This window comes from Cyanistes caeruleus, chromosome 2 (genome assembly GCF_971803275.1).
Source record: "Cyanistes caeruleus chromosome 2, bCyaCae1.hap1.1, whole genome shotgun sequence".
Classification (NCBI taxonomy): Eukaryota; Metazoa; Chordata; class Aves; order Passeriformes; family Paridae; genus Cyanistes; species Cyanistes caeruleus.
In genome coordinates, this window is record NC_141702.1 from 16291503 (window position 1) to 16316838 (window position 25336).

A 25336-nucleotide genomic window follows, 5' to 3' on the forward strand; every position below is an offset into this window, starting at 1 on the left:
ATTGCCTTCTAATATCCTATGAAAATAGTGACCAAAGACTGTGAGAAAACTTTTAGATAAAAATGAAGAAATACACATGCTAGGAACATTGAACTAAATGTATAAGAGCACACAACTGGATGTCTAAAAAGGTTTTGAGTCTAAAATAAAAGTCTAGAAATAAAGACCTATGAAACTGAATAAAAATAAAATAGGAAAAGGGAAAGGGAAAGGGAAAGACAAAAGATGGGAGAGATCATAAAAGTCAGTAGTTATTTTATATGGCCTAGATAGTATCTTTAGACAGTACGTGTGCATATAAAAAATGCATTTGTATTGGCAAACAAATATTTATGTGCAGAACTGGAAAAAGGGATTATTTTATTTCAGGCAGTTTTTCAAAAATCTGTTTCATCACAGTTATCAATAATATTTTCCATCAAAATCTACTTTCTTCAGATACTAGATTAGAATTGTTTTGAAATAAATATTTGACTTTTTACATTATAATCACTTTTTGATGTAACTATATTTGAAAATTTTGTGGCAGTTTGGATATTTTGGCAAGGTATTAATGGTACATGAAAATGTCAGTTGTTTCCCATTCTCAGCTTTATATTATCTCGTGAGTTTCTATCTCTATTTCTCTCATCCTTCAATTTCCAAGCATTTTGTTCTAGATTAAAAATATTTGTGTACAACTTTGGGATAATTAATCTTGATGCTGAAAACACTTAGTATTTCCCTTAATAAATGAAATATGGGATGTGCCATTCCATTCTTGGAGTCTGATACTCTTGGGACATGGTGGTCCTCACCTACTCCCAGTCAGTCAAAATCAGATGATTCATTCATGAGGAGGAAGGCTGAGTAGTCAGCAGATTTTCTGAGAGACAGGTTGTGGAAGGTGAATACTTGCTATATTTTAATATTCTCTAGGGAGTACTATGTGATACTGTTACATGTTCATTGACCTGGCCAGAGAGGTGGAGCTGCTGGATAACCATGGTGTGAATAGCTACAGGAAGCCAGCAGATCAAAGAGCTCTCCACTGTTTAAAAATCTCTTCTCAGGAGATAAAGGAGTGGAGAATGGGGTCAATTCTTAGACATCATTCCTGTTGAGAACAGACAATGATGGAAGAGAAGGCATCCCCTGGTGAAAAAAACCAAAAGGGTTTTGTTTTTTTTTTCCTCTGGTATGGTCTGCTCAATGTCCTTTATTCTCTGCCAAAACCAAAATTCTGCATTTTGTCTTCTCTGTCCTCAGGCCTTATATGTATAATTTATTTAATTTTTTAATTGTTTATTTTTGGTACTGTGAAGCTTGGTGTAAATCCATTAGGTGTATAAATGCTAAGAGTGTGCTCCCTCTGGAAGGATGAAGCCCTGTGTTATTGTATAGAGTTTTAGTGTCTTGCCTGTCTAGATTCACATATTCTCAGTCTTGTACCTTCTTTTCCTTTGTATATGGGTGAAAAGGTATTAGAAAAGAAACTGTGTTGAGATAATCTGTTAGTAAATCCCCAGTATAGCTTCACAAAATGATCAGCAGCTGTAACCCAATTAAATGTAGCAATTTCACAGTACACTACTGCTCACCAGAGAGTATATACCGATATTCTCTGAGTATTCAGCCAAACCATTTTGTACCACTGCTTGCAAACTTCTCCTCAGGAATATTTAACATTTGGCTAGAGCTCCTCAAACACAAAGGGAAGATGAGAGGGAAGAAAAAAAGCAAAGGAACATAGTGCAAGGAGAGCCAATTAGTAAGTAAATCCACTCTGTCTCTTGAACACACAGTAATCGCTTCACAGGTGTGCACAGAAGAAGTTGCTGTTATAACATAACTAGAAGGTTAACTATTTAAAAGGTGTTCTCAAAGAATATTTAGATTAGGGAGCCTTTCTTCTTCAGTTCAAAGCTCCTGCTGCTGGTTTATGAGTCCAAAGTGAGACACCAAGCTATTCCTTGTTTAATGTGATCATTTTAATAGCTAAGCCATTCCTAACTTTGCTTTTATAGATATCATGGCTCCAATCTCTGCTGATCTGGATGCTTTTTGCATGCCCATATATATATATGGGCATATATATATATGTATAAAAAAGTATTTGTCTACCGGTTACTGGGGTGAGGAGAAAACACCCCCAAAATATTCTTGCAAGGCTGAGGTTATATATTTCTCACCATGTTCAGTATGAGACATGCCAAGAGACATCTTTAGTCTAAACCCTAAATGGTTTGAAAAACAATATAACAACATTCATAGAAACTTCTGATTATATGAAAGAATAAAAATAAATTTTAAAATAAATTTTGTTTATTCATTTCCTTTTATATTTGAAACTCTATCTCTTATCTCCATTGATGTATTGTGATTTTTGTCCTACTCATCTGCCAGACAATCTCAGGAAAGCTCAACCAAAGTGTGAAAAGCAGGACTCCTACTTTTGTCAATTAGTGAAAAAGACCATTTAAAACTGTGTGTCTTCTGTTCACATCTCCTGTTGAAATCACTTATTGACAGCCATCTTGCAAACATGAGACTCAAACAGAAGACCTTTTGTGCAAATTGCAAATATCTTCAGGATATAGATAATATTCTCCTGTGCTTAAAGTCCCTTGGCACTATGCCAAGTGTAGAACTGCAACTCTCTGCAAAGACAAAACTTTAGCCTGTGGTTATGTGGCATGATACCATATATGAAGAAGAGGGCAGAAGAAAAGAGCCCAGATCACTGCAGAGCTCTGTTTTTCCCTCTAGTTTTCTGAGGCAGATGTAAAACAGTAACATATTAAATCCTGTCAGAGCCTTGATTTCATCAGTGGTGCTTGGTTGCTGCTTAATTAACACACTTTACGACATTCTGAACACCACATGTACCAGGAGTCACAATCTTACATATGGGGTGATGAAACACCAGCAGACAGGGGTTTCTGTCCTGAATTTTGTTTCTGTAGAGTGTCCTTGTTCCATAATCACTCATTTCTGTAAATAAATCACATAACACTCACTTCCCAATAAACTGGTATTTACCAGCCTGAGGTTATCAACACTATGGTTTTTTCTCATTTCTGTATGTCCATATGGTAAAGTCCCAGTATAAATTTTATTTTATCCTTTATAGACCTCTGTTTCAGTTCATTTTAAGTGACTAATTTGCCTAAATAGCCTTCAGTTTGACTTGGAATGTTTTCAGCTGAACATGGTAAGAAAATAAAAGAATGTATATGATCTATTTAAATAATTGCCCCTTAACATCTCCAAAACTATGCAGAATATTTTTCTAAGCAGCAATAATGCCCAGTACTCATTTTCTGCCTATTTTTGTCCTTTGTCCTCATTTCTGTAACTGAGCCCACTGTCATCTGGTAGAAATATTTACCAGTTGGATCTGAATTGGCCTGGTAACAGTGAGAACACATCTGGAGTCTAGACTCAGCGGCTCTATGGGCAGGGTCATATCTCTGTGCTCCATCAGCCCCAGCGCCTATTTCTGTTTACATAGGTGGTGTGCGGCATCATCTGTTTCAGTTGTCAGACACTGCCAGCCCCCATCCCCAGCCACCCCCTCCCCTTCTCCCTGACCCTCCACCATCCCACTACTGGGATCAGCTGGAGACAGGAAGCAGGGGACCACTGGCACTCACAGTGGGAGAAGAGGGGGAAGCAAATCCCTGGATCCTATAAAATCCAGCGTTGTCAGTGTATCTGAGCTACACTTCAGCTCCATGGGATTCAATTGAGAGCAATACCTTTGTCTGATGCGGCAGGAGAACGCATCAAATATGCAAGGGACAGAATAATCTCTTGTTACATAAAGAAGTATTCCCTTAAGTCTTTAAAAGATCTTTTGGTTTGATTTTTTTTTTCTCCTCCTAATTGAAAGTGTGTTCTTCAGCCCCTTGGACTTCAGAAAGTGTTGTAATATTTACTGAGTACTACTGTTTACCTGAAGAAAGAGATTAAAATAAGCTTAGAAAATGTGTCATGGCAAAAAATATAGTCAAAAGAGATTGCTGTGACAAGAATTGTGTCTCATAACACCGAGATACTTAAATTTCTCTAATGTGTGAGGTAGCTTGTGTGTTTAAGAGTTATGCAATAATTCATGAATGCTTCTTTAAAACTATATGATAGAATTTTCTTTTCATCACTCATTGAAAAATGAGTCAGTCCCAAAGAGTAGGAACTATCTCATCAAAATATTAGTATGTTGTGGTTGGTTGACCTTGGCTGGATGCCAGGTGTCCACCAAGCTGCTCTATCACTTCCCTCCTCAGCAGCAAGAGGGTGGGGGCAGGAGTTTAGGACGAACAAAACTTGTGGGTCAAGATAAAGGCAGTTTAATAAAGCAAAGGGCAAGCATGGAAGCTAAGGGAAACTAAAGATTTGTTCTCTACTTCTACATTTGCTTCTACTTCCTGAGAAGTAGGGCTTCTTGCTCTGGAAGACAAATGTGAATGCTTCACACCCCTCCTTTCTTCCCAGGCTTAACTCATGACTTTCTCTACCTCCTCTATCCCAGTGGCACAGGAGGAAGAGCGATGGGGACAGTGGCCACTTTGTCACACTTGGTCTCTGACACTCCTTCCTCCTCAGGGCTAGCACTACTCACACTCTCTTCCTGCTTTAGCGTGGGGCCCCTCCCGCAGGAAACAGCTCTCTACAAACTTCTCCAACCTGAGTCCCTCCCATGGGCTACAGTTCTTCATGAACTGCTCCAGTGTGAGTCCCTTCCATGGGATGCAGTCCTTCAGGAACACTCTGTTCCAGTGTGGATCCTCCATAGGTTCCTGCTAGCAAACTTGCTGCAGTATGGGCTTCTCCAAAGAGACACAGGTCTCGCCAGGATCCTGCTCTAGTGTGAGCTTCCCACATGGTCACAGCCTCTTTTGGGCATCCCCTGCTCCAGTGTGGGGTCCTCCACAGGCTGCAAGTGGATGCTTGCTCCTCTGTGAACCTCTGTTGGGATATGAGGGACACATTCACCAAGAACTGCAGAGGAATCTCTGCTCTGGTGCCTGGAACAGCTCCTCCTCCTCCTCCTTCACCAACCTTGATATCTGCAGAGCTGTTTATCTTACATATTCTCACTCCTCTCTCTGGCTGTTAACTACTTTAGCCCAGAGGTGCTACCATCATCACTGATGAGCTTGGCCTTGGTGGATCTGTGTTGGAGCTGGTGGGTATTGGCCCTGTTCAGAGAATCATTTTCATAAATGACAGAACCCGTACAAAGACAGGCACATATTAACGTGATGCCCACTTCTAGAGTCTGGTAGAGAGGTTGCACAACACACCTTTGGGGCTTTGTCAGAAGGAGGTATGCACAGCTTGAGCTAAATACTCAGACTGCTGGTGAGAGGAAGGTAACACTTTAAATCTTATGTGGATTGGCACAGTATGGCCCTTACATCACACTCTTAAGTACAGTACTGTTGCTCTGAAAACAATAAGCAAATATTTATAAGTGATGTGTGCCTCTGTTTCATTCCATGATGTGTAAGCAGGTCTTCCCACTGTTAAGAGGAATTCTGTTCACAGAGAGAAACAACAAATTTCTATGATCATGGTTTTATCAGTAAACATTATCTCTTCTCTGAATACTTGGAGCTAATCTCCTTGAATGGGAACACACAGAGTTTTGTTAAAGAGGTTAAAGATACTCTACTGTTTTTCTCATCAACATAATGATGTTAAAGCTTTGCTTTAGTTGCTGGGCTAGATTCTGTCACCATTACTAAGAGTTGTACAATCTTCTTCAGTGTAATGGGGCTGCATAAAGTTAATGAGTTGAAAAAGTGCTTGCAAAGTATTTTGGTATTGGTGATGTGGCAAAACTCAGAAATAATCCTACTTGACTGAGTCTGCAGAGCGGTTGGCAGACCAGGAAATATTTGTTTTTCTTTTTTTAAAAGTACTTTTTTATCTCATAAACTCAGAATAAAATTTTGAAAAGTGATACTTGCTGGCTCTATTTGGTGCATGTTGGAGGTGGTGTTAATACATCTTTTGTCTTTAATAGGAGCAGATCTTAGCTAATGCCAAGTATTTTTGAGATGTCTCAACATCACTTTAAAAGTATCACTTCTGAAAACGTATTTTTTTCCCAACAAAACAGTGTTGTTTTCAAAGCTGAGGGCCAAACATTGTCAAGTCTACAAAAGAATGGTATATTTGGTTTGAATTTTCCTTTAAAACACGTTGGTCTGGAAAAATTGACAAAACAAAGCTAGTTGAATCCTCCATAAAAGAGAAAACTTAATTCAGATCTTATATCACAGATCTTGGATGTAATATTTTCCTGTATAAAAAGGTGAAAATTGCTCCCTTTATGATACAAGAGATTAGTTTATGAAAATATAATACCCAGAAATTACTTAAGCATGTTTTTACCGCACATCATATCATCACATTATTTCCATGGATTTCTATGATAATTCCACTAGTGCATGTTAAGAAAGCACTCAAAAAATTACAGAAAGTAAAATAAAAATAGTTAAAAAGTACTTTAAAAAAATTATACCTATATTACTGTAATTGAAATAATATCATGTAGAGCTAGCTGAAGGAATATGATTCAGTTCACAAAGCTTAATTGTGATAAAGATCTCAAATTATTGTGAAATACTGAGAAACACTCATTCCCTGATATACTTTTATTATTACCAAAAACACTGCCAGACTAGGGTAGAAAATAATTGGCTGCCAGCAGAAAACAAAGCAGAATGTATTTGAAATTGATCTTTTCACTCGGTCATCTGTATTCATCTGGTCGCTGCAGATGGTGTTAATAACCCCACAGGTAACCTGATTAACTGGGGCTTGGCTATGAGGGCCTTATGGATGTAGAGTTATCAATCTGCTCATTCTCATTGTCTTTTTCTGTCTATTGTTTTTGGTAGTGGCAACGAGGTGCAAGTCCTATGAGAAGAAGCTGAACAAGCTGTTTAGGCTGGAGAAAAGGAGACTCAGGGGGGACCTTATCACTCTCTACAACTGCCTGCAAAAAGGGTGTAGCCAGACCTCTTCTCCTAAAAAGTGTCGGGACAAGAGGAAATGTCCTGAAGTTCCACAGAGGAGGCTGATTGGGTATTAGGGCAATTTCTTTGCTGAAAAGGTGGTTAACCATAGGAACAAGGTATTCAGGGAAGTGGTGGAATCCTTGGAAGTTTTTGAAAAACATGTGGATAGGGCTTTTGGGTACACAGTTTGTGGTGAACAACTGGACTTGGTGACCTTAAGGATCTTTCTCAATCTAGATAATTTTATTGTGGAATCACAGAATTAATTCCTCATCTAGCCTATAAATTATGATTCTATGATTCTAAATATTAGAAGCTCTCAGGATCAAAAACAGCTGTTTTGCCTTTGAATGAATGAAGGACAACTTCCTTCCTGTTTCCACAATGTTACAAATGTTCTTTTCTCTTGAAAGCACCAAATTTTGACTCTTTATTTTCCTCCACCTTGTCCTGTGATAAACTCAGAGAAGCAAGAAACATGCTGTACTTTTTGAACACACATTGAATGGAGGCGTTAGAAGATCATATATATATATATGCAGCATGTCTCAAAATCTTCCCAGGGAGGTGAAAATATATTTTGCAATGTGTGAAGGTAAATTTTTCAAAAGATCCCATGGTCAGATTTTTTTGCTTGATTATGGAAAAAGGCCAACATTTCTGAAGTATTCATGGAACTTTGCAATACTCATTGCAACATCTGTGGGCAGTTTTTTTTTTAAATGATTGGCACCTAGGGTGCAATTAATGCCCCAGAGTCTCGCAATCTGATTTGGCATTAAAAAGAAAACTGAGAAGTTTAGAAATCACTAAGGAATGAAGGAAACACCGAGAAACTGCTAGAAAGTATGGACTGTTTATTTTGAGTAGCAATGAAAAGTTACCTTGATTGCCTTGCTACTTTCCAGAAAAAGGATGGCTATGGAGTTAAAATTATCCTACAGAAATAGAGGTGTCATGAAACTACTAAAACTAAAAGCCTAAACCAGAAAATAGTAACATTTCATCGGGATGACCCCTTGGCAGTGGAGGCGCTCAGTTACAACATTGGAACCTCTGTGGTGTGTCTTTGGAAATTGAGCTCAGGTAATATGTCTGCAGCTCTCAAATGCTTGGAAAGCATTCAGGGGACACAAAGTAGTGGGCAAATAATATGCTCAGAGTCTCAGGTGTTCTGCTGATGCAGCTGACCACCTTCAGTCAAGTTATTCCATCAAACACTTTTTCCTGACATCCTAACCTCCACTTCAAATCTCTGTATTTTTTTCACATGCATGATGATACAGCAGCATGTATGAACAGCACTGGGGAGAGGCACACAAGGGCAGAGGTCAGTGGGAGGGACCTGTCATTGTTTAACTTTCAGGACAAAAGGATTAGAATAAAAATTTGGCAAAACTGAGGGCTTCGAAAAGAATAGCCATGAGCAGTCAGATTGCAAAACTTTTAGTGCTCTCATTTGATCAAAGTCAAAAGGATCCAAAATAATTAGGATGAATTATGGGAGAAGGAAACAATGACTTTCTAACTTGATGGTCTTGGCATAGTAGGCACACATATTTCTAGGCCACCATTGCAAATTTGGCTCAGCTAACAAGGATGGGAAATCATAGCTACGTAAAAACTGTTTATTTTCAGAAATTACATGAAGTGAGTCATAGATCTCAGTCACCTTTCTGTGGGAAATTCTGTGTTTCAACATATCCTTACAGTGGACAGCACATGACACTTGGCACACACTCCACGCTCCAAGGGGGTTACAAGGACAATATTGGTATGGTACCTCCTAGAAGCAATCATACACTCCCGATTTTTCCTCAGTCTGGTAAAAATGGAAAGAAGCTTGAAGTCAAAGCACCCAAAAGGAATGAAGTCTTCCCCAAAGACTTCAAATTACACTGTTACTCTGGCAATTTTTACTGTGGATAAGTTCATGAAATGGAGAGGGGGTTGTGAAGATAGTGGATGTGGCCATAATTTTGGCCTGCTATGGAAAGTGTGGAACCAGATGTGGAAGTTAATGCAGAAAAGGAACATTGAAGGAGTATAAACAGATGGCAAATAAAATAAGACCTTTCTGTCTCATATTTATGGAGAAGTCACATGTAAGAAAATGAACTTCTAAGAACCCACTGTGAGCAATGAAATAGGAGAGTCTGGAAGAAAGAATCTGGGTCTGATCCTATTAAATAAACTCCAGTGTCAAAGAGCATTGTGGGATGTATTGCTCAAGAACAATAAATCCTATCACAAAGATTTCTGCCGCCAAGATTTAGTATCTACAGTATGATGCACATGCTGCTGGATTAGCTCTAGCCTGCAGACCAGCTGATAGTTCTGTGTAAAAAGGATTTTTTTTGGTCATCATATTGACTGAAAAGTCTTACTTCTCATCAGAAACATTTGAAATTCAATATTTTTCAACCAGCCCAACACTTCACTGTGTACAGTTTTCCCTTAGGATTTTCTTTCCTTTACATAGTAAAGGGTCCTGGTCCAGAGCTCTTGCTCTCTAAATTAAATTACTGTAATTTAATTCAGATGAGAAAAATATTAGTTTATTATGAATTCAAAATTATATATACAGTTTCTACCACATTATTTAGAAGAAAAAAAGAATTAAAATTTGTGACATTCAATAATGATTAATATCATGAGGGAGGCTTTATTTTAATATTTACATACATGTTGATGCTGCTGTAGGGACTGAAAATGTACTTTTGTAACTTGAAGGCCAAAATGAACCCACAGCATTTTTAGCTTAACTGATAAGAGAGACATTTACATTGCATTTCTTTACTAATATGTGACTCCTTTAACTGTATATATTCTGATAGAAGAAAAATACATGTGGTAGAAACTCTTTGTTGAAATAATATGTCAATTATTACAAAGTTATAAATGCTTTAGAAATTAATTACTGTCTAATGTGTTCACTCAAGGCTCTGAGTTGAAAAAGGTAGTAAATATGCTGTACGAAGAATGATCATGAAAATAAAGAAGGAAGGATCTGGACATAATTACATAGTTCAATTTTAACTTTCCTCAGTAACTACATACAAAATATCTCAATTTACATAATCCACAGATTTTGCTATGTTTGTACAAAATTGTAACAAAAAAATATCAAAACCCTGCAGTAGATGTTAATACAAGCAAATAATAGAGGACATGTTACAGCAGTGTTGTCAGCTTAACCTTTAGTGGAATTTTACATTTGAAATTTTACCATATCTTAATTTTTTACTTATAGAACACAATGAACTCTTCATGGTTTTTAGAATTTATCTAGAATTAACTACTAATGTCCGTTAGACTCATAGAGAAAAAGACAATACTGACACTTAAAATTTCTGTGGCACTCTTAAAAAACAGCAGATTTAGAGTAAGGAGAGGAACTCAAAATGAACAAGGGATGAAATATTTTGTTTCATCTTTAAAAACAGGGAAATGTCATACCTCACAGAAGGCCATTAAAATATAGAAGAGAAAGAGGTGGAAATGCTGAATACTGAGAAAATTTCCTGGTTTGGAAAGCATTCTTGCAACAGCAAGTATGAATCAATATTATGTAGTTTCTTTCTTTTGTATATATGTAAAAACTCTTTTGATGACAAAAATTTGGCCAGCTGGAGGAGAATGAAATTGTTTTTTTTCAAAACTGTTCTTATTCCTGTTAGATTAAGAAGGATATTTCAAATTAAAAGTGCAATGATCATTAGGTTGAATGCAATATCAACCTCAAGGTTTATCTAGGCTAAGGAATACCTTAGTTGTTTGAGTCTCATAACACCAATCTCCTTAAAATCTGACCTTGCTTCAAAGAAGGTAGAAGGTAAAAGCCTAATCAGTAGAGTTTAGTTAGTGACAGAATTTGGCTTCAGCTGAAAGTGATTTCACAGGACTCTTAACTCTTGTGTCCACTGTGTGTTAAGCATATATGATAACTGTGCTGGAAAGAGACAGAAGGAGGGATCATGTTGCACACAGAATCACAGAATCTCAGAATGGCTAAGGTTGGAAGAAACTTCTGGAGGTCATCTGGTGACCTGGTCCTACAGCTTGTTGTTTCCCAGGACCATGTCCGTACAGCTTCTGAATATCTCCAGGAACAGACATTTCACACCATCTCTGGACACCTGTCCCAGTGCTCAGTCCCGCTCCCAATAAAAAGATGTTTCTTTGTGCTCAGACAGTACCTCCTGTGTTTCAGTTTGTGCCTGTTTCCTCTTGTCACTGGGACTGGAATGTGGCTGAAAACCAGACCAGAGAGCCACATGTAGAGCAGGTGGATTTCTGACCGAAGAACCCACATGTAGAGCAGAAAGGTAGGGCTGCAAATCAAGTGAGCATGGCCACCAAGCTTGGGGAGTCATATCCATGCTTGAGACGGAACTCTTGCTCATCCTAATCCACAGAAATGGATCCTGAACTGCTTTTAATGCACAGATGTCCTCTGTGAAGGACAGCAGTGCTGTCAATGCACTGTAAATACACTGCCTTCCCTATGTTCATGTGTTTTCTCAACTAAGCAATAGACTGGGAAGGACCAACGTAGCCTTGACTGGACAGCAGCTTTTCAGAAAAATAATTTCCTAGGAAAAACATTCTTTTATTTTTTCTTGCTTTCTTGCTTTTCTTGTTTTCTCCCTTCCTTGCTTTCTCTTTCTCTCTTTCCCTTTCTCTCTTTCTCTCTTTCTCTCTTTCTCTCTTTCTCTCTTTCTCTCTTTCTCTCTCTCTTTCTCTCTTTCTCTCTTTCTCTCTCTCTTTCTCTCTCTCTTTCTCTCTTTCTCTCTCTCTTTCTCTCTTTCTCTCTCTCTCTCTTTCTCTCTTTCTCTCTTTCTCTCTTTCTCTCTCTCTCTCTTTCTCTCTCTCCTTCTCTCTCTCTTTCTCTCTCTCTTTGTCTTCTTTCTCTCTCTTCCCATTCTTCATTTCTCTATGCTATCTATAGGACCACTTCCTTTGCTTCCAAAATTTAGTTTTGAGATGTTAAAGTACATCACTGTTCTTGATGTCTCCCTCTGCAGACGTTATCCAGGGATTCTTTTAACTCCTACTAAGCCCTCATAATATTTCTTTAGTTGGGGTCAAGGGATGGGGTTTTCTCAGAAGCAGAGGGTGGCAGTGGGCCTGTGGTTACTACAGTACAGACAGCATAGGTGAAGAATTGAGCATTTAGACCATTGATTTGAAAGACAAAATAGTAAGTAAAATATTAAAAAAAAATTGAATTTTATTCAAGGGGGCTTTGATGTGGCAAAAATTCCAAAAGTCTTTGCAAGGACATAAGATCTGAATTTACAAATAGCTGATGAATATTAGACATATAATTATTTTTTAATGAGAATTGGATAGTTCTAAAAATTGATACTTTAGGACTTTATCATTGGACTTTGTGCCTACCCAGGATCATTTGGCAGTATGAATGAGTAATAACTTTTCCTAATTTATTTTGTTACAATATAAATATTATGAATATTTCTGTTAATTAAGACAGTAGTTTTAAAAGAAATTCTTTTATCCACTAGTATGTCAGAAGTCCTGTTTCCCAATGATAAAGTCATAAGTGACAACACGACTCTGTAAAAAGAGCAGTCTTTATAAAACACCAGAGGACACAAACACTGAGCTTGCTGTGTTAGTTAATGTATATTTTAACTACAGTTTATTTCTTTCTTTCTCCCTATATTCTTCAGTAAAAGCTCTTCATAGGTATAACTTTTCACTTTGAAAATTTTGATTTGGCCTTTTTTTCCCCCTAGTACTAGAAAGGTTAATGTCTTAGGCATTTGTTTATCTACGTATGGGTATATGGTATTGGGAAGCCAGGGAAATACTTTGTCTGGAGCCATGGCATTTTTCAATATGTGTGCTTCTGGGTAAGCTTCCCTAACTCATTATGAACAAACAGCAGTGCTTCAGTGAGTCTTACACTTGCTTTTTCCTCGAGCTATTTGGTTAAGACTTTCTCCCATCCATGACAAGTGCTGCTTGGATAATCTAGTAGAAGCAGGCCCTCAGACATCCACCAAATACAGGCAAGGACCAGACTTCAAGATCTACAGCAACTTTCCATTGTTCAATAAATTCAAATCTAGAGGGAGATTATTCTTTCACAATGCTTCTTCGGTCTTCCTCCTTTCTAAAGAGTAATTGCCATGGTTATCAGTGAACTAATTTTTTGTTGACTCATATAATTTCACAATTGAAAATATAATAAACATAAGTATAATGCAGATTAAATGGACCCCTGCTCTTAAAAATAGCTTATAACTATATACAAATGTATTTATTTTAAAATATATTATGTAATACCCTTCACAGAGGATCATAAGTCTCGGAACTAGAATATTGAATATTTCTTTTATAGATAAATGGCAAATACCCTAAACTATGTACCTCAGACCTCCAAACAGTCATACATTTTTGAGTGTTTTGTTAACAAATTTTCCCATTCTTCTAGTTTTGACAAGCAAGCTTTTGCGCTTCTGGTTTCTGTCTGAGACTAGAAAAGCAAGTACCCAAATGCCACAACAAAGGCAGTGCTCAAGATACTTCAGGCTTGATTTAGAGCAGGAAGTATTTAGATTCTTTTAAGATTTCCAGTTAAATTTTCAAATACAAGAGTATTCAGATAAGCATCCAAGCTGACTGGTGCTCTTCTTAACTGAACACAAATATGAAAACTTCGTGAAAAATTAACACAAATATGAAAAACATGAAAAATTAAAAAAGAATTTACCCCCTTGTCACCCTGAGAATCAGGCCTTTCGGTATTGTTTTCATAATTTCTAGCCATTTTCCCAGGAAAGTAACCATAAACACAGGTCTTTATACATTCCATTAAAGATATGACTTCTGATGGACGTCTCTCACGGCCAGTGTGGCTGGGAAGGTGGTAACCTGACTATCCAATCCCTGGTCATTGTCAAAAACCTATAAATACTGAAAGAACAAAATAAACTTCCTTCTTCTTTCATCACACTTCGAGCTGCGTCTGTGTGAATTATTTTGTGTCTGACAGTGACACCCCCTTACAGCCAATAAGGAGATCTATTTATGGGACAATTCTGTATTGGTATAATGTAATGGATTGCATAATTTCTAAGCATTGCTTGTGTGTAGCTCACTTTATATTTACTTACAGAAAATACAGACTGCATACTGAAATAATTTAAGAAATATATTTCTGAGAATATTGGAAAAATACTTGTCTTATGTATACACAAACATCTATGATTAGATTGGACCCTTAAAACATACTTCAGCATTTAACATTTGTGGTAGAACAAGATTGCACTGTTTTGGATCATTACTGCATATTTTTTCTCTAAGAAAAAGCAAATAACTTTTTCAAAGAAAGAAAACAATGATAAACATTGTCTGTTTATCACACTATGGTATTTATGTTCGTTATGGCATTTGCATCATTTCCTAAGCAAAGAATGACAAGCATTGCAAGAAGTACAATGAAATAAACATAAGCACCTTGTCTAAATACTTATCAGAATATGACCTGCATGGCTTAGCATTTTTTATGCAGTTTTAGTTGCCATTCAAATCAAATCAGTCTAACTCCTACTGCAGTTCTAGTTCTTTTTATTTTAAATGGTTAGAGTTTATGTTTCAGGGAATAGCTGAAACAAGGCATATCTGGGCTAAACAGGGGTTTTGGAAAACACGTATAATAATTTTATTTTTTGAACCAAGAGAGTTCCCTTGACAGAAAATTGTATCTGGAGGAGAAAGGGAGTAGTTGGTAATTGTATAATGTGGCCTGAATCCAGAATTCACCAACTCACTGGGTCAAAACTTTGGAAGAGATTTTAGAGACATTTAGACAAGGACAGACAGCATTTAACTACGTGGAAAGATGGTTAAGAAAGGCAGGAAAGATGCTTGTAAGTGGTTAATTTCTATCTGTATGCATGGAAGGAGAAAAAGTCTTGTGTCCAAACAGATCATCATGCAGCTGAAGTTTGCTTTTTAGCATTTTGCCTATATCTTCATGTGGAATTCAACTTCTAATACTGAAGCAGAAAATCTGCAACTGCCACATGAAATGCTAAATGGAATTAATAAACATGTGCAGATTCTGTTAGCAGCGTAGAAAACAGTTCTCTGCTTTTTTGGTGCAAGAATGTTAAATACGAAATTCACATAGCAGAGCTTCAAAATTGTCAGAATTTTAAAACAATTATGAGACACTGAGAAGTTACTCTAGATGATAGAGAAGACTAAGGAAAAATACAGGTCCCCACTGGGATGTCAATGCAGCTCATTTATTTACCCTGAAAACATGCCAGATATCTCAGATCAGGCTGTAGCTCAAGAAATTTTGGTTACTGAACTGCTAAACCTCACATTTTGAAGAGATTAAGTTATAAAATGAAATAACTGACCTTTGAAGATAACTGGGATCCTACGAGGATGCCTTGAAGAGCAAAGGAACCATTAAAAGCTTGATGACCTATATATAATTTCCTCGAAACACAAGAGCAATCCCCCCTGCTGTAAAATAAACCATCTTGACTGAATGGGGAACTTAAACTGAATTCAAAAACAGACCTGAAGAGGTGGAAAGTGGAGAAGAGTAACTAAGAAGGAATATATCCAAACACTTTGGGAGACCTTGGCTAAGTGGAAACTGGTGAAGGGTGCAAAGGTTGGTGTGAATGGCCTCTACAGGACTTCCTATCAGTGAAGGAAACACCAGGGCAGATGCAGAGCTGCTCTTGAATAGTGCAGGCAAGCTCAGGAGAGCTGGGAAATTAATGAGGTGCTCAGAGCCTTCACAGTAAAGGTCTTTCCTCAGGCCTCTTGAATCTGCATGCCAAGTAAAATTTGTGGAGGAGAGAAACACATTGAAGCTTTGGAGGGAGTCACCTTAGGGACACTTAGGTGAGTTGAGCATGAGACACATACACAAGCTCACAGGACCTGACAGTGTTGAGGGAGCTTAAAGGCTAATGCCACTTTATGTCTGATAGAAGGGCTGGTAAAGTCTTCATACAGATAGCATGTGTGAGGGCAACACCAGGCCAGTGAGGGTGAAAATTGGAGAGTGAGACTGAGACAATTTGTGCAGACAGACCTCAACAGGCTCCAAAAACTGGATCCTCATCAAGTTCAGCAGAAACAATCATTAAATCCTACACTTGGGAAAAAACCTAATACAGTGCACCAGTACAAACTGGAGACTGGCTGTTCGTCACCACCATAAAAAGGGTACCTGAGAATCCTTGTGGATCCAGATCAAACCATTCAATTCTATAATCTTGCAGTGATGAAAACTAAATCCAGCCCAGTATATATCAGCAATAATTTGGTAATCCATCACTAGCACTGATATAAATATATTGTCATTATTTATTACTTATTGTGATTGCTTACTTCAAAACTTTTAGGACATTACTTGCTTCTCTGAAGATATATTTAGTTATTGTATCAGATCACGTATTCACAGATAACAATCTGCATGTGGTTCAGAAAACAGATTAATTAAGGAGTTTCAATATGTTCTCATCAGTGATGATCCTGCTTCAGCTTGGCACCCTGATTAAATCTTAAAGCACTTGAGGAAGCATCTATTTGTGCTCCTGAAAAGTGTTTTTCTGCTCTGCCCCTCTGTATGGAACAGCCTGTGCAAGTGAAGGGGCTTCTAGAACTGCTCATTTCTATTGACTATACATTATCTGCCCAAAGGCACATTCTGTGGCTTCAGATCAATGTATAGAAAATAGACTACATTACCTAATAGAGTAACTCTGGTCTGGTTTTATTCCTCAAATTCTTTCAAAACAGTTGAGACATTAAGAACAGTAATATCGATCAAAGTGCATAGCTACAGCTAAACCTTTCTCTAAAGAAGCTTTAGTCATTAGCAAAATGAAACAATGGAAACTGCTCTGCATGGGAAACCACAGATATTAGCTTTTTTAAAAAAGAAAAGGGTTTTTAAAGAAGGAAAATAACTGAAAGTGTTGAAGCTACTGCAGCTATTCTCATGCTGAAATTAGGCACTTAAATAAGTGTTTTACTGGCTTTATCCTATTCAACACTATTATTCAGTTACATATTCAAAGAAACTGAAAGTAGAGATGAAAAATTGTCCTTTACATTGCTAAATATAAGAAAAGAAGTAAGACTGCCTACTCCTTAACAGATGCTAATTGTCCGTTCTTTTCACAAGAGTTAAACTTGAGCAAATACCAAATTTCCAAATCCAGCTGAAAGGCAAAAGAAACAGAAATGTTATGACAGACAGGGAAAACTGCTGTCCAGGCTGGTAGCCAGGCCACCTGAGACCAAACAGGAACAGCTGGAAGCCAGCAAAAATCATTACTGCCTCAGTAGAGTCACACTCATGTATTGCAGAATTGGAGAATGAATAGTAGTGAAGGAATCAGTGAGATATACTTGAATTACTGGAGAAATCTCAGATAACTCTTGAAAGTGTAGAAAAAGTTGAAAATGTGATTTTTTTATTTTTTTTTTAAATGGTGCAAGTATAAAGCATGCTATATCCTTTTCAGAAGCATCATTATAAATACCAGGAGCACTGAAATTACCAGTACAAATTGCTTCCAGCTGAGATTGCAGCCTACCAGCCCTTTCATTTCTGAGTTGTGACTATCCTAACAAGGTATGCAGTGAATTTAAATTGCACCTTGATTGCAAAATGCTGTCATCTCAGAAATATATTGATCCTTTAGATGAATTATGTCATAATAGGAAAATGTTGCTATCTAAAATAATTTATCGGAATGGAATTAAAAGGGTTACATTTTAATGCTGATATTACCACACTACTGGTGATACCAAGACTTCGATCATAGCAATGTAGACTGAACATTTTTCATAACTCAGCAAAGTGATTATGCATTTAGTGAAAGGAATTCTTTCATTTTTACTTTTAAAAATGCTGGAATTGAAAATTGTTGGTCACTACTGCTATAGCTTGAGGTCAGTTAGGCTTGCCTAAGACCACTTTGAGACCGTAGGGAGAGAATTAATTTCACTGAATGCTGAACATCCACACTTGCATTCGAGGACTGACCCCACACTCCTCTTCTAATAAAGAAATACACATGACAGTTTGTCTACTGTGTTTAATACCTATTTTTATTTGAGTTGAATTATTGTAGAAGCATCTTTCTTCTTCTACTAACTTGCTGCTTGTTTGCCTATCTCAGTCACAGATTCAGTGATATTGATGTGTTATCATGTGATAAATCTGCTTCCGCTGGGTTTAGACAGCCAGTTCCTATGGTTATTGTACATTATAGATGCTTACATTTGGTGAGATAGATGCCACTACAGATGCTGAAATCTTAGTGAGAAATTCAGCTTATTTCATATAATTCACATAATTCAATTATCAGTTACCCTAGGGCACGCAAGCCAATGTGTATTTCTTCCTCTGTTCAAGGACCTAAGCAGATGCATCTAGATTTGTCTCTTTGTATAGTATTTTTTATTTACCATATGTACATATTTTACTGTCTTGGAAGAAAATGATGACAGCAGAGAAATATATTGTTGTCAGTCAAAGCCTCTTAATCTAAATGAAAGAGCTCTTGGCGATGTAGTCAATGGATGTGGGATTGTGGGAATAAGGTCAATTCTTTTTCACTTTTGTATTCCTGCTGAAATGTCCATTGTATTTCACTGGAAGTAAAAATGACACACTGCAAAGGCATTGGATTGTCCCATGAAATACAGCAATCCACAGCATGTTAACACAATTTTTTCCCTTTTCATATTGCCCCAAACTGCAAGAAAACACATTGTTTTCAAAAAAATAATACTAACCATTCTCAGCAGTTTCTAAGTAATGGAGTCTCCTTACATTTCAGGCTTTTAATTCTGTTTTGTTTCTTCCATTGAAGAGATGGAAAAAAAACCCAGATCAATTCAAACTCATTTTTCAAAAGCACTCACTTCCCAAGCAGAAACAAATTACCACCATCTCTCTGAGATTTAATTGCTTTCGCTCCAGAAAAAACACCCCTGCTGCACAGAGGAATGAAGCAAAAGAGAAATGCTAGCTGCACCAGTAAAGAACGAGTGGTTTTGAGTTGTTTTTCCCTTCTCCTAAATTAAGTTAGGGTTACTTGTCCATTAATATATAGTAATTTGCACACCATGAAAAATTCGGCACTTCCCTTATTAAAATTAGGAGCTGAAATATCTGTTTGTTTATACAGCTCCAAAGGAAGGTGTTTCTGCAGAGGAGAAAAAAAAAAAAAAAAGAAAAGGTAGAAAAAGAAGCAGAAAAAAGAGAAAGGGAGAGAGGAGAGAGGAGAAATAAAAGCTAGGCAGAAAGCAAGAAAGTGAGAAACTGCGCCTGCATGAGAGAAAGTGAGAAAGAGGGCAAGAAAGAAAGCAGGAAGGCAAAGAACCAAGAAAGAAATTACATCTAAGTTGCAATATTTCTAAGTTGCAATATTTCTGAAGTGGTGGATCTAGCATGAAATAATGGGCCAATCATGTGTAACATAAAGAAGCTCAAAGTAATAGGGTTTAGTAAGGTCAGAATAGTGATTTATTTTTTTTTCATGTGACATATTGTTCTTGAAAGTGACGCTGAACTATAGTAGGCAATGGTAGGGAAGGAAACATCTTGTTTACAAATGTCAGCCAGCAATTAGCATCATTTAAAGAGTGGAACCACAACGGCTGGTTTTTGTTAGCTTCGAAAGCCCATCTCTTTCTTGTGGCCACATTTTAAGAGGCAAAGTAGACAGCAAGACTCTGAAACCAGTTCATAAATAGTTGATTTCATATTTTAAAATCTTGCCTATAACTGTCACCCCCCTCGCGTGGATCACAGATGGTGAAGAACTAATTTGTTACTGTTTGATAACGGCTTTTATGTATCAAAGCGCTTATTTACTACTCTGTGGGGGGAAATGACAGACTAAAAGCAATTATGTGTTTTTCTTTCAGTTTTTCTTTAACCACTATGCTCTTTGGCTTCTTTTTTTTCCACTCCCGACATGTTTCTTATTTGAAATATAGCATTGTGAATCTTTTACATATGTTGGTTCTCATTTAATCCTCTTTCTGGGTTTTCAAGAATGCATCTGGCCAGGCAGATCAACTGTAATCTTTCATGATTGTTTATAATGGCTCAGTGATAAGTAATAACACTCAGGGGTGTCTCCCGGTAACAGCGTATTACATTACAGTATTAAAAATGCAAATTGGGACTTTGCTTTTGAAGATTGTCAGGAAAATGTTTCAAGAAGGTAGAATAGCTACCAGGACGCCTGTAAGTGGAATCACCCCCTCTCCCCCCACCATGTGGGGCCTCCTGCCTGCAGGTTTTCTGAAGGAGCCCCTCACCCCCTCCTCCTTCCCCCAAAATAAATAAATAAGTGAAGAGACTTTCCTCTTTACATGGTATTAAGTAACTGATGTTAACTGTTTCTCTGGCCCTGGAAAGCTGTGAACTCCTGCAACTTTCCATTTTTTCCCTCTCACTGGTGATATGCAAACTGCTTACTTGGTGCTGCCACCAAGAATGATTTTGCTGTGGATTGTGCTTTCTGGTGTTATGTGGCAGCAGAGCTGATGGGGATGAGGAAATAGTTTTTGCACATATATTATTTAGAATAATAAAAAAAAAGGTTCCAATTTGATGATGACCAGGGCTGATTTGAGGATGAGTTTCTTTAAAATAAAACAGTGGACCTGCTTGTGTGACTAAAGTTGAACAAGTGCATGAACACCATGGAGAATGTAGTCATTAGTGTGGAATTTTTCCTACTGAATTAAGAGTTAAATTTAAAGGCAAAAAATTCTGTTTTAGATAGGAAATTTCAATATGGCAATGCAATATCATAATAATGGTTATAGGCTGAAAGAAACATTGTCTATTGCTGCTGAAATCAGTTGGAATTTTCCTACTGACTTAAATGAAAGAAGGAATAAGTCACCATGGAAAAACCCATGGAAAGATTACAAGCTTTTGTTTGTCTCATTACATCCTTTAAATTACCTCCTGGCTCTCTCTGCCTGTTTCACCCTCCTTCTCTTCTTCCACATTATAGCCACACTGGCATTAGAAGATGTCTCTTAATGTCGGTGGGACTGCTCAGGGAGCAATAAACTCAACATGAAGAGGGACAGAAAGTTTTTGCCAAATAAGAATATACAGAGCATGCTCTTCCTTACTCTCGGAAGCTTGCCTTATAGCCAAAGCTTAGATTATAAAGAAAAAAAAGAAGAAACAATCAAGGAAATGCAGAACAGAAAAGGAGAATAAAAGGACAATGGAATTTAGGAAGCTAGTTTAAAGCCTATCCAATTTAAAGTTAGACTATCATAATATATCCCTTATTACAACCAAAATATGGGAGTAGCACTTATTTCAATGCTTTAATACCAAAAAGCTTCAATAGAATCCATAAATCACTTCCACATGTTTTTGAATAAACCTCTGTCCTGCATCGTACAAATTGCTTTCTCAAGACACAGTCTGAGTAAGGTCAGAAATCCTTCCCTCCTCTTGTGTGACTTTCTCAGGGTGAAATTCACCCCTGGCAGTTGTCAAGAAAAAGACCTGTGTTGCTGAACTCCTGCCTAAGCCAATTGATTTCCAGTGAGAGCTATATTTAGGCTAATCAGGTCCACTGTGTCTGGATGTGGCAATGAAATAGCTGAAGCATGCTCTATCAGGCCCCATTTGAAAATGCTGGCCCAAGTGTGCCTGTCATTCCTGCTGTATTTCAGACTCTCCATCATTTTGATAATTATACAGCTTGGAAACTTTTTTCTTTTTATAGTCTTTGAAACTATAATGAAGTCTTCGGTGCTGCCAACCCAAACCATCCAAAAATCTTGAATCAGGCTTGAAATAATCATGAGATTGGCCTGAAAATCATACAACTGAATGTACTTGGCTTCTTTTATTTGCCTTCTGGTTTTGAGTATTTAGGGTGCAATGGGGTCACATTTGCAGGGTTTCCTCTGCCTCTGTGTGGGCCAGAAATGCAACCTTTTTATAAGACAACTGAAATTCTTTGGGTATTCACATGACTCCAGGAGCTGGGATTTAATGGGGGTGTGTGTGGGGGAAATCCACTGTGTTTGGGCTTGTGATAAAATTGGAAGTCTTGGCATTACAGAGCGTCTCACATTCAAAGTTTGTTTATAAGGGGAATATAGTTCTACGGAGAGAGAGAGAGAACAGTTTCCTTCTGTTCTCTTCTGAATTGAAAGATATTCCTCCCAAAGGGTGAACTTCACTTCTTAGAGCCAGCACTAGGCCTATTCAGCCTCTGAAGTGATGCATAGACCTGTCTGTGTCTCTCTTTGCTTAAATTTACTTCATGCTACATTAAGAGAAGCTGCAGAAGTTATTGTAGCTGAGATACTTCACAAGGAAGAAAGAAATTCTTTTTAAAACTGCCTATTATCAAGGATTTGGAAGCAAAGTTCAACACAATGGGGTACAGAACTAAAAGCCCTTGTGAAAGAGGATGGAGAAAGCCCTTGTGGCAGGTAGGGAGCTGGGGATTGAAGTATATGAATTTTATAACATTTTGCATAATTAAAGATAAGAATACAATCTTAGGACAAGTAGTTGTGGAGTAGGAGACATTTTTCGAGATGCAGGTAGGAACATCACCTGAAAGCTTTGTATGTAGGACTAAGATATTAAAGATGGAATTCATTGAATCAATTATAAATATCTAAACCCCAGGAAATTTAAAGTGAGATTCACCTTATCCATCATCTTGTGGGCTACCACAAGTGTGTTAGCTCTTTGGTATGCAATAAAAATTATTAGATACTACTGGAGTGCAGTTCATCTCACCCTCACACAGATATCTAGAATAGATTGGATAAACTGCATCATAAACATGACTTCTTATTTTCATTGGCTATGTAGGAAACTCAGATTGAAGGATTTTAAGAGGATTAGTTTTTATGTAGACTATTGGCAGTGTAGAAGTCTAATTTTTCTATGTTTTACTCAAGAATAATCTTAGATGACACTTTTGAGCAATTTGGGATATGGCTGTAAATGCTCTTGGTGCAGCAACGTGTGTGTTATGTGTGCATGAACAGGGTGTTCGGATATTTTTTGCTTCTGTTGATGTCTAAATGGGGAGATAGCAGGAGTGAGGAGTTTAGTGCTTCTCCTGGAGAAGACTCTATTGAACCAGACTAAACTGCATGAAGAGGGTGATGAAGGTATGGCTTAGAGCCATTTATACTACATGATAAATGTCTAGATAAGGCACAGTGGTCAGACTCTGCGATCCTCACATACAAACCAGTCACAGTGTCCTAATGTCTCACACCAATCTGTAGTATTTTATAATAGTTTGTCTAGTTTTGCATTTCTTTTGTGACTAGCAACACCTTTAAAAAATGCACCATTAGTGTCTCTTAATCCTAGTTGTGTATGCCTTAAAAATTGGCAGAATGTTTTCAGTCAAAAGGTATCACATTCAATTTAAGTACAGGATTTACACTGTGCCAAGCCAAGTACTTGTTGCCAGCAATTTGACATCCTGAACAAATAAGGTTTGAATTCCTGCTCTGAAACAGGAAAAGGATCATTTAGTCTGTTTGAATATCATTTAGAGTAGGATAGCTTTATTTTTTTGAAGCAACAGTAGTGTCAAGTGTGGATTCTGACAGATTTATTGAATTGATGCTTGCATGTTAAACATACAGCTTTAGACACAGTTTAAATACATATTCAATCTTTCTATGAAATTTAAGTTATGAAAATACCCTATGATAGGTAGATTATAAATGTAACATAAAATAAATGATAACAAAAGTTTCTCAGGGTAGTTTTTCCAGCACAGCTATGACTGAGGTTATGAACAAGGACAGGGGAGATCACACATGAGGGAATAGAACCACAGAAGGATGATATTTGTTGGACAATTTTGTCATAGAAGTTAAACCTCATGTTCTCATAACTTGACTTTCGCCTTCCCTCTGTTGCAGCTGTTGTCCATCTTTTGAGACACAGTGTTTCAGTCAGTATAATTTCTTTGGCTCATTCATTTCTTCAGAGAGAATAAAATATTGGCAGTTCTTTCTGCTCTAAATAACCCTAACCTGAGCATGTGTCTGTGGACAAATGGGACAGGAGTTAGACAGTGAAGTGAGGTTATGTCCTGAAAGTAGCGTAATTTTATTAATATGACAATCTGAGGTAATAAGAGCCGCCTCTTAAACAGTGTCATCAACTTTAAGTAGGGCACCTCACCAACTGGCCTTGTTTCTGTTCTGGGAGTTGGCTTAGCCACAGCTGCCTTGGGTAGCTCTGCCAGGAGCTCCAACAGGAAGAGGTACATGGATGCTTTTAGTGTCCCACAGCCAGGTGAGAGACAAAACAGAGGAATTAGAGAATTAGGGGATGAGTGCAGGGGACAGCACATGGCAAACCAGGCTCCACTCCCAGTGCTTTGCACCTTAGAGTGCCAGCTATGGACTGACTGCATACAGCAGTTTTTTAACACTCTTACATGGTGCTACAAACCTAAATGTCCTGCTTACATGGCTGGAGGGTGAGGTTTTATCAGCAGTGGTGTCCAGCAAGATGAAGTGATGAGAGAGGAATTCAGACAGAAGGGATACAACTTTTGCTTATGTACGTGAATACAAGGTTGTGTCCCATCTGTTATTGCCCCTGTCCACTCAGTGCAGTTTTAGGGGAAGGTTGTTTATTTCACTCTGGGTGGTGCATGGGAGAAACAACAAAATTCTCAGGAGGTTCTATAACAAACATTGACTTGCAAATTTTAGAACATTAAAGTAGAATAAGGTACTTAGTAAATTTTAAAACAACATTCAGGCAAAGTAAGGCACTTCATGAACTTTAACTTGGCAACCTTAGACTTGGCCAGCTAGGTTATCCAGACAGAGCAAGGCACTTTGTAAGTAATTGACTGGAATTCTTTAGTCTGGGTTACAATATATTTTGAAAAGTTGGAAGAAAGAGAGAAAGAAAGAGAAAGCAAGGATAAGTGTAGAAAGATATTTCTGTTGGGGGAGATTTAGGTTGGATATTAAAAAAAGATTCTTTACCGAGAGGGTATTTGGACACTGGAACCAACTTCTCAGGAAAGTGGTCACAAGCACTGGTCTGACAGAGCTTAAGAAGCTTTTGGACAATACTCTTGGGCACATGGTGTGTCTTGGGGACAGCCCTGTGCAGGGCCAGGAGCTGGACATGATGATCCTTATGGGTCCCTCCCAGCTCAGCATATTCTCTGGTTCTATGGTATTACCACCTGCTGATCCAGAAACAAGACTTGATTGCTGCAATTTCAGTGTCTGCTGATCAA

General features: G+C 37.7%; 1 long non-coding RNA gene across 2 annotated transcripts in view; it reads left to right on the top strand.

The window, feature by feature from the left end:
- LOC111925931 (uncharacterized) overlaps positions 1–25336 on the top strand; it is an 88850-nt gene that overhangs the window by 53779 nt on the left and 9735 nt on the right. Inside the window, exon 4 of one of the 2 annotated variants that reach the window (XR_002862580.2) lies at positions 6894–10030. The exons of the other annotated variant lie outside the window; for it this stretch is intronic. This is a non-coding gene — a long non-coding RNA (uncharacterized LOC111925931). Of the gene's footprint in view, positions 1–6893; positions 10031–25336 lie in introns of those variants that run through there. 2 annotated transcript variants of the gene reach the window in all.